Here is a 14,001-nt window from a genome sequence, read left to right on the forward strand (position 1 = left end):
TTAGAAGGAAGCAGAGTGTGTGAAGCTTCTCAGGTGTCAGAGAGTGCAGCAGATTCATTTCCTGGTTTCCTTTTTTATCAGTGCTTACATAGCACTATTTTAAAGCTTTGCTGGTAACTCTTCCAGTCCTGCAACTATTTTACATACACACTTTGTCAGATACTAGGAAAAAAAAATAGCCTCAAAAATTATAACACCATCATTCATAAGAAACTTGTTTTGTTTCCATGATTGTAACAATGAAGCCTTACTGCAAGGTGAGAGAAGGATAAACCAGTAACTACAAAGGGAACATTCATCACCTGACCACGGTGGCTATGGTGCTGCCCTCAATAATGAACAAGACACATAGAAACAGCCATTTCTATGAGATGCGTGTTTCACAGACACATCACCCAGAGCAATTCTTCTGGAGTGCTTGTGTGGGTGTGCTATGCTCAATGTATCTTTCTGATTCTGTATCCTTGTCCAATACATAGCTGTTGGGATGGTGGAGCAAAATCTAAACATGGGAAACAAGCTTTAAAAGGGAAGCCCTAGAAATAAAATTTTAAATGGAGGCAGAAGGCAGATCTCTTGCAACAGAGCTGTGTTTAAGACTTTCTTTCAGTGTTTACCTTTCAGCCCTGATCGGAAGTTAAAGCACACTGAAAAATCCTTCTCAGGCTCATTCATATCACAATCAGCAAATACTATCATGAAGAATATGAGGCCAATTTATGTTGCTCATCAGCAACCATGGTTGATATCAGAACCAGACTATGCAATTCTTTCTGAAGTATAGCTAATTCAAGGCAAATATTTTTCACAATTAACTCTTTGGATTACAAGGAATGCTAGGCCAGTGACTCAGTACAGCTAAGGTTTCATCCTTCTTACACAGGAAAATGTATGGTATAGCAATTTTTTCCCTAATTCTCATTTCACTAGGTGATCCAAATGATTCCAAGTGATCCACTAGGTTTCCAAATGGTAAAGAAAGGTTAAGAAAAGGAGGCTGACAGTTTTCACATTACCTTCAGAACCGATGGAGGCTGTCAACATGAAGCGCACATTTGCACTGTCTACCCATCTGACTTAAGTCAGGAACTCTTTCTGACACCTAGAACAGAGTCCATCAAGAAGCTGAAACCCATCCTTTTCAAAACATTTGGGACTTTAGTGGAACAAAACCTATGTTTTCTTGAACAGGAATTTACATATATGCCCTTTTTTTACAAGTGTAGGCATATGAATTGCCCAGGAACCAAGAACCCCATAGATGATTAAATCAAATTTTGAGGCTTCCAAGAAAAAACTAATGACAAGAATAATCATAAATGTTTCCTTTTTTTCTCCCTGAAATTACTATAGGTAGAGATTTGAGGGGTTTTAACTGAAAAATCCCTTTCATTTTTGAAAGGCACCCTGCTTGTATGCCCTTTTCTGAAAATTCAGATTGAGACTTGTGAAGAATACTGTATAGACTGTTATCTTCACTTTTGAAAGAATAAGAGGGAGTTAAAAAGAAATTGCTCATAAAATCCTACTGTGAAGCTCAGATGGCATGTGGGCATGTTCACAAGCTTGGTTGCTTTACACAGATTTTCTCAGTGAAGAAATCAAATCGACCCTCACCATAGGCTTCCTAGCATGATGCATTTCTGTGTTTTGAGAAGGCTGACTCTGGCACCACTGGAATGGCAGCACTGCAAACATAAGACATGCCCCAGTAAAGGTCCAGGTCTGGCCATTTTTAAAGCAAAAAAACAAAAGGATGCAATCCTTTCCTAGAAAAAGGAGTACAAGCTCTGCTGTCCATTATTGTGAAGAAAAATCTACCTTAAAAGCCTATGAGTTACAGAACCACTCACTGTCAGGTTTAATTACAGGCAAATGAACTGTATGTGATCGAAAAGAGGAGTTTAATTTTCTGCTGCCTTTCCCTTCATACAGATACCAACAGTTGATACCAGAGTATGATGTGACTTTCTACACTTGCTTCTTTGCCAGTAAAAGGTAGCATAATTATACAAAGTGGAGAACAAACATGGAGAGTGTTGGAGAGGAATCAAGATTTTCCACTCGAAACAAAAAAGTCTTTCAAATCCTCTGCAAGCACATACAAAAGTTAAAGACACTCTGGAAGATGCTTTTCCCAGTAGTTGCTGCTACTACCATTCAGTGAAAGGCTGAATTATGTCTTTTCATGAAACTGCTCCTTGAACACCACCTACCTTCCCACACTCCTCCTCAGAAAGAGGAAGAATGTACTAAGCTTTCTCTAACACCTCTGATGAAGTATGCTCGTTTACCTTCACATGTCTCATTCTGATTTATTTTGCCTGACCTTGCTGTCCCAATAAGGGCTTGTCCAAACCTAATAAATGTGGCACCTAGAAAATTCTGTTGATGGCTGAAAAAAAGATAAATGGTCATTCCTAAACCTTACATAATAGCGAAAATATTTTCAATTACTCATATCTGTCTGGGCATAATTTGATATTATACAAAACTGAAAATCAACATTTAGGGTACTATTCTGTCTTTAACAGCCATTGAGCATCCCCAGGAACAGGCAACCTACTATGGGAAAGTAAGGATCACAGGACATCAGTCTCTTTTTCATCTCTGGCTGACATGTTCCAAGTCATATGGCTTTATAAATTCTTACTGATCTCCATCAACATGTCTCTTTGATGTTTAAAGTCTCAGCTGGAGTCACATTTGTAAGCCAACAACTCCTTTCAAAATATTTATGTCCTTCCATTCAGAGTTCAAAACAGGGCAAGATTCTTTCTGTATTATCACTCAGAGCAAGCACAGTAATTCTGTTGCACCAGTTTGAGGAACGGGCATGACATGTATTTTAAGACACTATACCTCATGCAACTTTTGGCACTAGCGCTGAAGAACTATAACCTTTTAGAAAATGAGAACAATGTGCTCAGTTCTTCTCACATTAAGCCAGTTTTGACTGTACTGTAATAAACTTCAGTGGTCTGTAAGTTTTGCATGAGGAGAATCAAGCTATAACAACACTCTAAAAATGGAAATCGTCCACAGAGTTTACTGTGGCTCCAATGTATGCATAAACTATGAAAAAAATTCAGTGGAATGAGATGGCGATTAAATCAATAGGCTTCATTAAGCATTTATCTTAGAGAATTTAATAAATAATGACATCCTTTCTCCGGAAATTTTTAAGTGATGTGTGCTTTCTCTAGCAGGAGAGAAAATGGTGAATTTCAATTTATAAAGCTCTGTGTGGAGTATCGATTTTATGTATATCACCACAGATTTTGTTTTGCAAGACTTTTAGATTTATGGTTCCAGTGCCCTTCTGCTTCCTAGGTATTCTTGGCAAGATGCTGAAGCCACCATCAGGGTGTCAGTTCTTTGGCTAGCTGATCCAGCGAGAGGGTGTGAGACAGCTAGAGAGGAGGAGCAGTTCCTCTGCTTCTCACCAATTTGCGCATCTTGTTCTGTCTGGGCTGGAGGGCTCAAGCCAGCTGCTGCAGAAGATACGTCATTTGCCACATAGAAAGATACACCCCGAATCATTCCATAACCCATATTCTAGATACACCTATTCTCAAAGCAAGAGTGAAATAGAGGATTATATTAAATATAGGTGGCAGTTCCAACCTCTCTGCAGCTGAGCCTGACTGCTGCTGCTGCCTTCTCTTTCTCATTTGCATCCTCCCATCTGTTCTTGCTTCATTTCCTGCCACCCCACACAAATTATTACACTCCTTTCTCAGTCCTCCTCCATCTCTTTCCTTCTCCCATTACAGCTACAGTCACTGCCTTCTTCTTTGCCCCTGTATTTCCCAGGCTGTCACATTCCTTCCTTCTTACCCAGCTTCAACCATCACAAGTCCTTCCCTTCCTTGCTCTGCCTTGCCTCTCGCCACCCGCAGCTGTGGCAGTGCCAGAACATGACCACAAAGCTTCCTGAACCTGCAGACTTTATTACAAATCTGCCCCTGCACAAACAGTGTAAAAACGTGTCAGTCTATAAACCTTATGTGACATTACATTGCACTTTAATCTCTCACCAAGCAGTGTTGTAGATAAAAGATGTCTCATTTAAACAAGATATTTTTTTTTTCTTTTGCATTTCAGTTAATTATTCTTTCAGGCACAGTACAGTGAAAGAAATCTCTGTGCATTCTCTCAGCCCCAGGAATTTTACAGAAAATTCTGATGACTTTCTGGCTACGCTATTTGAGGAACAGGAAATTACCAAGGGAACTCCCCTGGAAATTATCTTTCAATATTTTCAACTTTGTATATCTGAGAACAGTGCACCACACACAACAAAATAATGGAATACAGCTACTTCAGAAAATACATGGTTCCACACTATCTTCCCTATATTAAATCCATTAAATGGCAAGCAGAAAATGCCTGTGTGGTTTATGATGAACCAGCAGAGAACAACATGGCCACTGAGGTGCCAGAGCAGCTCCAGATATACTACAAAGACCACTTCACATTGAAAGCGTCAACTACTTTTACAAGGGGGTGCCTTAGAAGACTGCCCAGGTGATTAAGGGATTACCTTGCCAAACTACAAGACAGAGCTTTTAACCACAGAGAAAGCTAAACTGACAACTACAGTGCTGTGGTTTACTTTAAAGCCTAATATATTTTCTGCACTGTTTTTATTTATTTATTTATTATTTGACAAATGTAAACTCTTTAATGCAAAACATAGGAAGCCATATTCCTATCATCAGGCTTTCCCCTATATCCATGCTTGACCAAATAGGGACCACTTCTGTTTCAACTTAAACCTTGTCCCTCTACAACTACATACTTTCACTCAACTGCAACAATCCACAGCGAAGTTCTCTTTTCAGGCCCTGCTTGTGCTTCACTCCCTTTGCACCCATGACCTTAACGTTTCAAAAGGAATGGCATAACATTTTCACAAACCCACTGTGAAGCCCATGGGGAATTTTGTCTGTAAGGTATTGTGGTGGAAAGGAATTTCATGAGGATGTAAAAGATCTACTTGACTTCCATATCTGTGTCCTTCTCTAGCAAAGGCAAGTCAATTCGCTGAGGAAATTTATCTTTAGGAAAGAATTGCTGTGATGCAAGTTGACCCTGCTTTATTTCAAGTAGGCTCATTATTATTTTGTGAGTGATTAGATGAGAAGGTCCAGCGGATTGATGCTCTGTGAAACAGGTGACAAAACTCCAGAGAAGAAAAGACTTTTTTTTCCTGCCTGTGATTTGCATTACCCCTGGTCTGCAGGGGCCTAAAGATTATTAGGGAAAGCTAATCAACTTATGATTCATGGGTCCACTCCACCCCAGGATTTTTTTTCTGCTCACTGAAAAAGCTTGAAAATCACTGCTTTAGACCCCTTACAATCAGAATTTCTCTGTATGATTGCATTCTGCCAGAACCGCTACATAAGAGGATTTTAGTGTTTTCACTAACAGAAAGAACAGCAAATTCAAGTGACAGAGAAAGCTTCTTCTCTGTACTGCCCCATACCTACGTGTCACTATTCTTACCCACCTTCAACACCAGCAGACCCTGGCTTCAGATAGGGCCTGATGAGAGTGGGCTGAATCCACCTACACAGAGACGGATTTCCCACACGGAATCAGGAACTGAAAATGTATGTAAGTAATTGATGTGTACAGCTGGTGATATTTATAGGTTAAGAGTCCTCTGACTTTTCAACCACATATTTGGGGATTTTGTTGTTATGGAAGCTACTCAACTCTCTTTGCTCTCTTTACTAAGTGTCAAGGAGGAAAGTTGTACTTGCAGAAATGTAATACCCTGAGCCTCCAGACTGAAAGCACATAAACAGGTCTAATGTCATAGGGTAGCCTTGAATCAGGCCCACAGAAACTAGTTCTCCTTCTTCGGCATCTTGAATTTTTGCTTTGATTTCAAGTGGGGAAGAGGGGACTCACATGACATAATCTGACTATATATGCCCAAAGGAAGAATTCATTCTGGCTATTTACTTTGTATGAAGTCTTGCATAGGTTTATTTTTATATCTGTGACATCTTTATTTACTGTTGGCTCTTTCTAAAAACAATAAGTGCTTCCTGTGCTTTTTCAGACTATTGTAAGTAAGCAACTCTCCTTTTGGTTTTAAAATTACCTTTTGGGAAAGGAACATTTGTCCTACATAACAACCAGTAAATTAAAGAGGACGTTGACCAGAAGATACATCTGTGTCTATTACAGCAAGTTTGCTGACTTCCTGCGTTGTTACTTCTCTACTGTTTTGCAAGTGTGGGCCACAATCCATTCTGGGGTGAACAAGAAGTCAGAAACTTCTCAAGTGACAGATTTTCCATGAAAATTACAACAGGCAGCTATGGTTTTACGTAGACCTAGACCTTCCCCGCTTCCCAACTTCTTTCACATTGGTTTATACCCAGATTTTCAAAAGACTTCAACCAAAGTAGTAGACTATTTTGAAGACTTTAGAATCTTGGAATTTAGAAAAAAAAAAAAAACAAACCACCTCATAAACCTGGAAATCTAGTCTGTGTTCAGTACCTGGCCCAATGTTTCAGGCTATATCTTTTTTAAGCTTTCAAAATCTCCCGCAAGATCTAAGAAACCTGTTCAAACTGTTTCTGCACAAGTCCTACCCCACTGAAAAATATGGGATCCTTAGAACAGTTGGAGCAAATCACAAAGGGATTTTTTAGCTCAATAGCTCTTTGCGAAAAATTACTCTTCATGTTTCTGTTTCCTACCTTCCCCATTTCCATCCTTCCATTCTTCCACTTGCATTATCCCTCAGGTAAACTACATTCTGCTCTTCTTTTCCAGCCCACCTTCCAGTACCAGTAAGTACAAGTCCTATATTTGCTTAGGTTTTGACAGCTGACATTAGCATCTTTAATTCCACCAGTTTGTGGAAAGGGTTGAAAGGGACAATTCCACTTGGTTGAATGTTTTGAGAAATAATTGTTTGTTCTTCATCTTTCATTCTCCCTCCTGCCCAAGTAGAAGTGGAAAGGCATCCCTGATCCATGCTTTGTGCTTGCTACAAATGGTTTCCCTTTTTTTTTCTGTTTTGAAAACCTGCAGGTGTTTTGAGGGGGAAAAGAAGAAGAGACATGAGGGCAGCCCTAGGCTTAAAAGAGAGACAGAAGGATATGAGACTTCTGGAGATCAGTTTTGTTGCTGGATGAGGAAAGTCTGAAAGAGAGACAGCCTATGAGCAAAACCAAGGCAGGTACGTAACAAGCTGAGAGAACAAAGCAGGTTGTTGATCTCCAGAAGCAATTATCAGATGAACTTTGTGAAGCACATAAAGCAAACAGGACATGCAAGACTGGTGTCACAGGTAGTAGAGAAATCAATCATTGAGCTTGGATGGGAAGACAAGGTGCTGTCTGGCAAATTCCACAGGCTTGTGCTCAGTGGTTGTCAGCACAGATTCAGGCCAGAAGTGACAACACAGATAGTAGCCATGAAAACCTGACTATCCAGTGCTGCTATCAAAATCACAGTGTTTTTTTGCTATTAGAAAGTACCTTCTGAAAGGTGTGTTCCCTCTCATCCCAGCCACCCTGAGCAGGGGGTAAGCCCTGGCAACATATCAGGAACTAGAACCTACTGCTTTATACCTGTCTGTGACTGTATCTGATTTAGGTAACACCTTTTTATCTGCAACTTATCAGTCACAGGCAATGCTCAGAAAATGTTCTCACTCCTCATACACAGTGAACCTGGTCCAAATTTGTACCCTCTCTTAGGTTTGTGCAGTACTTGTACCAAACAAAACTGACATCCTAGGACAAAACAGCTTATTGCATTTGGGAAACGGCGTCTGGACCTGGTTTGCAATTATAATGAAGGCACACAAATAAACACAGAGAACTCAAGTGACACAGGCAGGCTATGAAACAGAAATAAACTGACAAGGTCAATAGAAATGATGCTAGGAAGGCACTGAAGACATCATTACACTAGAGGTTAAGCACTGAGCTGTTCATTTAGTGGTTATCCCATTAGTGCATGGATTGGAAACAAAAGTCGTTAAAGCGACTTTATATTTAGAAGTAAGCTTTGTTTCACCCAAAAGTGCACTGTCAGGTATCATAAAAATGCCATTCCTCTTGAGGCGCTTTGGCTTCTAGCAAATCAGATCCAGACTGCTGTAGTGTAACTACACCCAAATACATTTTGAGCTCATAAGAAAGATTTGCACCTATGAATTGCATTCATCTCATCTGGAACAAATGTATTTATTCTAAGTGAGGAGGTACAGAACAAAATGCTCTCGAGACACAGAAAGTTTTTATTCACTCCTTTGATTCAATATCTTAAGGTTAGTCATGGCAGGTGCAGACACTATTTCTTTTCTTTCTTCGTGTGCACAACCAGCTCATATAGTTTCCTTCATTAATGGGGAAAGATTGCCTCTTAAATAATGACTTTTATTGACAGGACTTTATTTTTTCTTGCATACTGATTCAGTGGATTTAAATTAAACTATTCCCCCATACAACTCTTTTCCTCATTTCAACCCCAGCTAAAGTAATGGATCCTATACCACAACTTTTTTCTAAACTCAGAATGTTTTCTTTCAACAAACTTATTAACACCAGTTGTTATTGTCTTATTCACTCATCTTTAAGATTCTGCTCTGTTTTATTTGTGACCTTGACCCACTAGGTTTTGGAGATAAAATTTGCTCTTTTGCTACTGGCTTAGCCTGATTTTTTTTTTCCAAACAATTTTCTATTTACCATAGATTTTCTTACTTTTGAAAATTTTCCCTTTGAAATTTGAATTTCCCTTGTGAAAGGCTAGGGGAAGAAAAGCTTGGTTTTGTTTCAAGATTAAAACTGGTGATCTTTTCCTTTGAAAGTTACATGGTTTGGAACAAACACTACAAAAGGACAAGGCAATGGCCTTTGTATCAGGAAAATGTGCTTCATAAATATGCATTCAAAATAGATTGTGCTACAAGCCTTCTGGTGCTGGGGGAATCATCCAATTTTGCGTATGTAGAGTAGAGGTTAACTAGGGTTCAGCAGTTAAAACTGCTTTCCACTCCGGTTTTCCAGAGATAAAGAAACACCAGCTCCCCATCGCATGTACCAGATCCCAAGTAAGGAGCAGGCATCTACTTGACTCCTACACAAAAGAAGAATAAGATAGGATAAGCAAGTAGATGTGGCAACAAGAGGTGTCAGGAGGAGTAGGGAAAAGGTGGCTAAAAGCAGCAAACCTGGAAACCAGTGAAAAGATGCCCTGAGGGATAGGTGAGACAGATTTGATGAAGTATGTGGGCATGGAGCTGACTGGGCAAAGGTACCACAATGCAAAACTGAGATTCAGAACAGACCCAGGGGGATAAGGAACAAGTGTCTAGAGGCCAGACACAGAGTGAAGAGATGGAGGGGACAGAAAGGTGAGAGTAATTTTCTCAGAGCAACTTTGCAGAGCTCTGCCGAAATACAAAATGCAAAGTTTGTGAGTGTGATGAAGACCTTACATGTGAAAGAAGGAACAAAACATGAGTGTGGCCCTGTTTTGACTGTCTTTGCTTGTGCTTATATACAATTACAAGGTCAAAATTTAATGTGATCTTACACCCAATGAAAATCTTAAGGGAAAATATGTCCAGTCCAGTGCCTGAGCATTTAAAGAGAGAAATTATAGAACTGCACAGACACAGAAAGAAAACGACAGATTGCAACATGACTCTAGAAAACAGGAAACAAAATCAGAGGAGTAGACTTACAGTTGTTACAGGCAAAGGGTATCTTACACTTCAGTGACATCCCATTACGTCAGCAGTAGGCAGGGAGAAATCTTAATGCTCCTGAGCATTTTAATTCATTAATAAATACTGTTACATGAAAGACTCCTTTTTCCATCAATCAAGAACGTGCAGAACAACGTGTCAGAGCTCTGGCAAATTACACAAAGATGATTGATTTGTGCAATTACCAAACTCTACAGGCTGAACTAATTTGTGATAGAATAATGACAGGACAAAAATCCAGGCACTCAAATGAGAATGCTTAGTGATCCCATTAACTCTACAGAGAACTAAAGACTTGCACAGCTAGTGAACAAGCTCACATCCAAATAGAGAATATAAGCAAAGCAGTCACAAAGGTATTTCAGAACGTAGAGCAAGGAAGGCATGAAAATTTACTGAAAATTCAACAAAGGCAGGCATACAAATACAAAGCAGAAGAGATGAACAAAATCCAAAGATCTATGGCTATTGTGGAAAAAATAAAAAGATAATAATGAAATGCCCTTTACACAGGGTCACATGCAAATATCCTGACAAGACAAGTCATTATGCAAAGGATTGCAGACAAAAAAAAAAAATGCCCCCATATTGAGAAAGTAAGCAGTGACTCAGAGATCTTTGCATGTATGTGACATCAGTGCAGTGCAAAACAGCAAAAAATAAATGGACTGTGAAGTTCAGACTAGCACCAGATGCAAAGACAAGGCAGCAGAACACAATAAGAAATGGAATGCAAATGAACAGTGGGCATCAATGTGTGTGAAAGGCACAAAGACCTCTTCAGAAGCGTACATGAAGAGAAAGGGAAACAGCAGAACCAAATAGCAAATTCTTTGATAATGTAATCAAACAAAATTTTAAATTCTCTGATAATATAATCACAGCACTATGAGGCCAAGTAAATTAAGAGTAAAATATCAAGTAAGAAGTAGAGTAGATAGTTCAGGTAGTACAAACGTTAGAGAGACATTTAGCCTTACTATCTTATGCATGGTACACAAGACAAGTATGTGGTACCAAGTTCTGCAGAGCCGCCCTACACTACGAAATGAATAGCAATTGAGTCAAAGCATGAGATCTTCGGCCAGCTAGAAAGACGTCTATCTTTCTATAAGAAGGAAATGTAAAACAGAAGGCTAAGGGACATCTCTGCCTTTGTTGCAGGGAAAGGAGGTGGAAAGAGTTCAGTAACAAATCTTTGAGAACAAATATGAATACGTGTTCCCATATCTTTCTGTGTTGGGCACTCACAGAGCAACCTCACCTCTGTCTCAAAACAGCAGGACTTCACACAAACGGAACATGTAGCATTTTTGCCTCCTATATTCTTCATCATAACAGTCATACTTAAGGAAAACAGAAAAACTCCTAAGAGATCAGAGCCACTCTGAAAAAAAGGCAACAGAGAAGGACCATACGGAAGCCTACAGGTGAATTCATCTCCCCTAACTACAGGCAGACAGAAGTTACACGTCCTCTAAACTGCTTGCTTACTCTGCCCTGAAAGTTAATAGATAGCTATCCCTGGATGAGGTAACTGTCCTGGAGGCACCTGTTTCTTCCTACTGATTTCAGCCGGAACTTTATAGCTAGCTCAGAGCACAGCCCTGCCTTTTTGCTCGCTAAAGCCAGGAAGATGCCATATGTAGAACAATGCAGGAAAGGAATCAAGAAAAATGTGGGGGAAATGTACACATGAACTTCAGTCCCTGAAACAAAAAAAGGAAGTGAAGCTGTTACTGCAAATTACTGCATTATCATAGGCCACTAGGAATTAAATTAACTGCCCTAGTAGTCCTCTCAGACAAGACCACAAGACATTTTAGCAGCTGTGATACCCCAAAAATACCACTTCAGCCAACGAACACCTACTTACACAACTCAAAATAGAGAAACAATAAAATCCAATTTGTCCGATGCCAGCCAAATAAACAAGCTAAATAAATTATTTTAAATGGTTATATACTACCAAAAGAAAGGTGAGAAAGTAAAAGTCACAGGATGACGGAATGGTTGAGGTTGGAAGGGACATCTGGAGGTCATCTGGTCCAGCCCCCCTGCTCAACCAGGTTGCCCAGGATCATGTCCAGATGGCTTTGGAATATCTCCAAGGACGGAGACTCCACAACCTTTCTGGACAACCAGTGCCAGTGCTCAGTCATCCTCACAGTAAAAAAAAAGTGTTTCCTGATGTTCAGATGGAAACATCATATGGCACCATTCTTAAATTCCAAGAGATAGTCATAAAAAAGCATGGGCCAAGACTTTTGTGACAAACTCCCTATAAGAAAATAATGTCATTGAGGAAAAGGGGTAGTGTTTGACCAAGCAACAACTTTTTTTCTTCACTGCCTATTGCACCAATATATCACAGCTGATCTGTAAGAAATGCTGGAAGCAAGTCATGAGGTTCACAAGGAGTTCATGCCATAGTAATTTTTAAGACTGATTATGAAAGACATTTTGCACCACACAAGAAAAGATTGCGTAAAACAGGTCAAATGGTTTGGTTAAAGACAACTAAAACCTGAAGCAAACTCTTAGGGTGAGGAAAGACACCACATTTACCATACACACTCTATAAGAGAATGAATTTGATGGCAAGTGAAGCTTAGACCACCACAACAGGAAAAGCTGTAGATTTGTGTTCACAAGTTTTCCTGTATGAGGCAACTCAATATTAGATTTGTATTTTCACTGTCAAACAAGACTGCAATGTCATTGAGCTGAATAGCAGGAAAAGAGGATACTGGGAGATAAGGTGTTTTTCTGAAATTCACTTGCATTTAGTCTTTAGCAAATAAGAAGGAATATCTTCAGAAAGACATGATTAAGAAAAGGATCCAGATCTGTGAACCAATTAAAAAAAAGGGACAATACCTCTGGAACTGGCCTCTGAGTAGGACTACTGGTAGATAATTTTTCCGAAAGTGTATTTCCAAACATAACACCAAATTCTGAAGGTTAGTCTTTGCTAAGATAAGGTTGATGGAATTCTTTCATTTAATCTTGTTTAGTAACAAGATATTTCTTAAAATGGGCTCACAAATGCCAGATCTTATTTTTTTCCCCCTTAGCAAATAAATCTGCTTTGAGTTATGCAGAGATATACTCCTGAAATACTTCCCTATCAGAGGTGCATTTTGACAATCTACAAAGTAGGAGCACATGCTTACCATGTGGTTGTAATGATCAACATTAGTGATATTCAGATACATATCAGATCAGTAGAGGGAAAGCTCTTCTTTTACTGTTTATCAAGCCTTTTGGCAAAAAGCAGCCGGTAGCTTATAACTCCATTAAAAAAAAAAAACACAACCAAACAAAAAAAAAAAAACCCTGAAAAAATGGATATCAAAGAGCTCTAACAACAGAAAATGTGCCCCACAATTTAAGGAGGATGTTGAGGTACTTGAATGCATCCAGAGGAGGACAACAAGGCTGGTGAAAGGGCTGGAAGGAATGTGTCGTATGAGGAGTGGCTGAGGCGTTTGTCTTTGTCTACTTTGGAGAAAAGAAGGCTGAGGGGCAACTTCATTGCTCTCTACAGTTTCCTGAGGAGGGGAAGAGGAGAGAGAGGTGCTGACCTCTTCTCCCTGGTGTCCTGTGAGAAGACATGTGGGAATGGTTCAAAGCTGCACCAGTGGGTGTTTAGACTGGACATTAGGAAGCAATTCTTTACCAAGAGGGTGGTCAAACACTGGAAGAAGCTTCCCAGAGAGGTGGTCAATGCCCCAAGCATGTCAGTGTTGAAGAGGCCTTCGGACAATGCCCTTAATAACATGCTTTATCTTTTGGTCAGCCCTGAAATAGTCAGGCAGTTGGACTAGGTGATCATTGTAGGTCTCTTCCAACTCAAAATATTCATTTCTATTCTATTCTATTCTATTCTGTTCTGTTCTGTTCTGTTCTATTCTAAGCACTCTTGAGAGAATTGACCAGTCCTATATGAATAGAACATGGACCAAAAAGCAATAGATGACAAAATAGATTTAGCATATCCCAGCATGAGATGAAGCAAGTGCAAAGCAGTAGTCAGTCATCATAAGAAAGACTTAATGTTTTTCCAGCATCTTGATAAATAAGCAAAAGACTTTGTACCAACACACAGAAGATGTTATTCCCAAAACAAAATAATAAACTCTCACTAAAGCTGGTATTGATTTATCTGAAATCGATTTTCAAGGAATGTCCCTGAGAGTTCAGTATGTGCACAAGTCATGTTATTCATGTTTCATTTCACT

General features: G+C 39.5%; 2 long non-coding RNA genes across 3 annotated transcripts in view; one reads left to right on the forward strand and one right to left on the reverse strand.

Moving 5' to 3' along the window:
• Positions 1-14,001, reverse strand: part of LOC308059850 — a 66,462-nt gene that overhangs the window by 39,390 nt on the left and 13,071 nt on the right. The window lies entirely within an intron of this gene.
• Positions 1-14,001, forward strand: part of LOC308059853 — a 40,010-nt gene that overhangs the window by 23,962 nt on the left and 2,047 nt on the right. Inside the window, exon 2 of one of the 2 annotated variants that reach the window (XR_013926459.1) lies at positions 1,936-2,386. This is a non-coding gene — a long non-coding RNA (uncharacterized lncRNA). Of the gene's footprint in view, positions 1-1,935; positions 2,387-7,065; positions 7,214-14,001 lie in introns of those variants that run through there. The other variant, XR_013926460.1, reaches the window with a different exon arrangement.

Source organism: Falco punctatus (assembly GCF_963210335.1).
Source record: "Falco punctatus genome assembly, chromosome: 3".
NCBI classification, from domain to species: Eukaryota; Metazoa; Chordata; class Aves; order Falconiformes; family Falconidae; genus Falco; species Falco punctatus.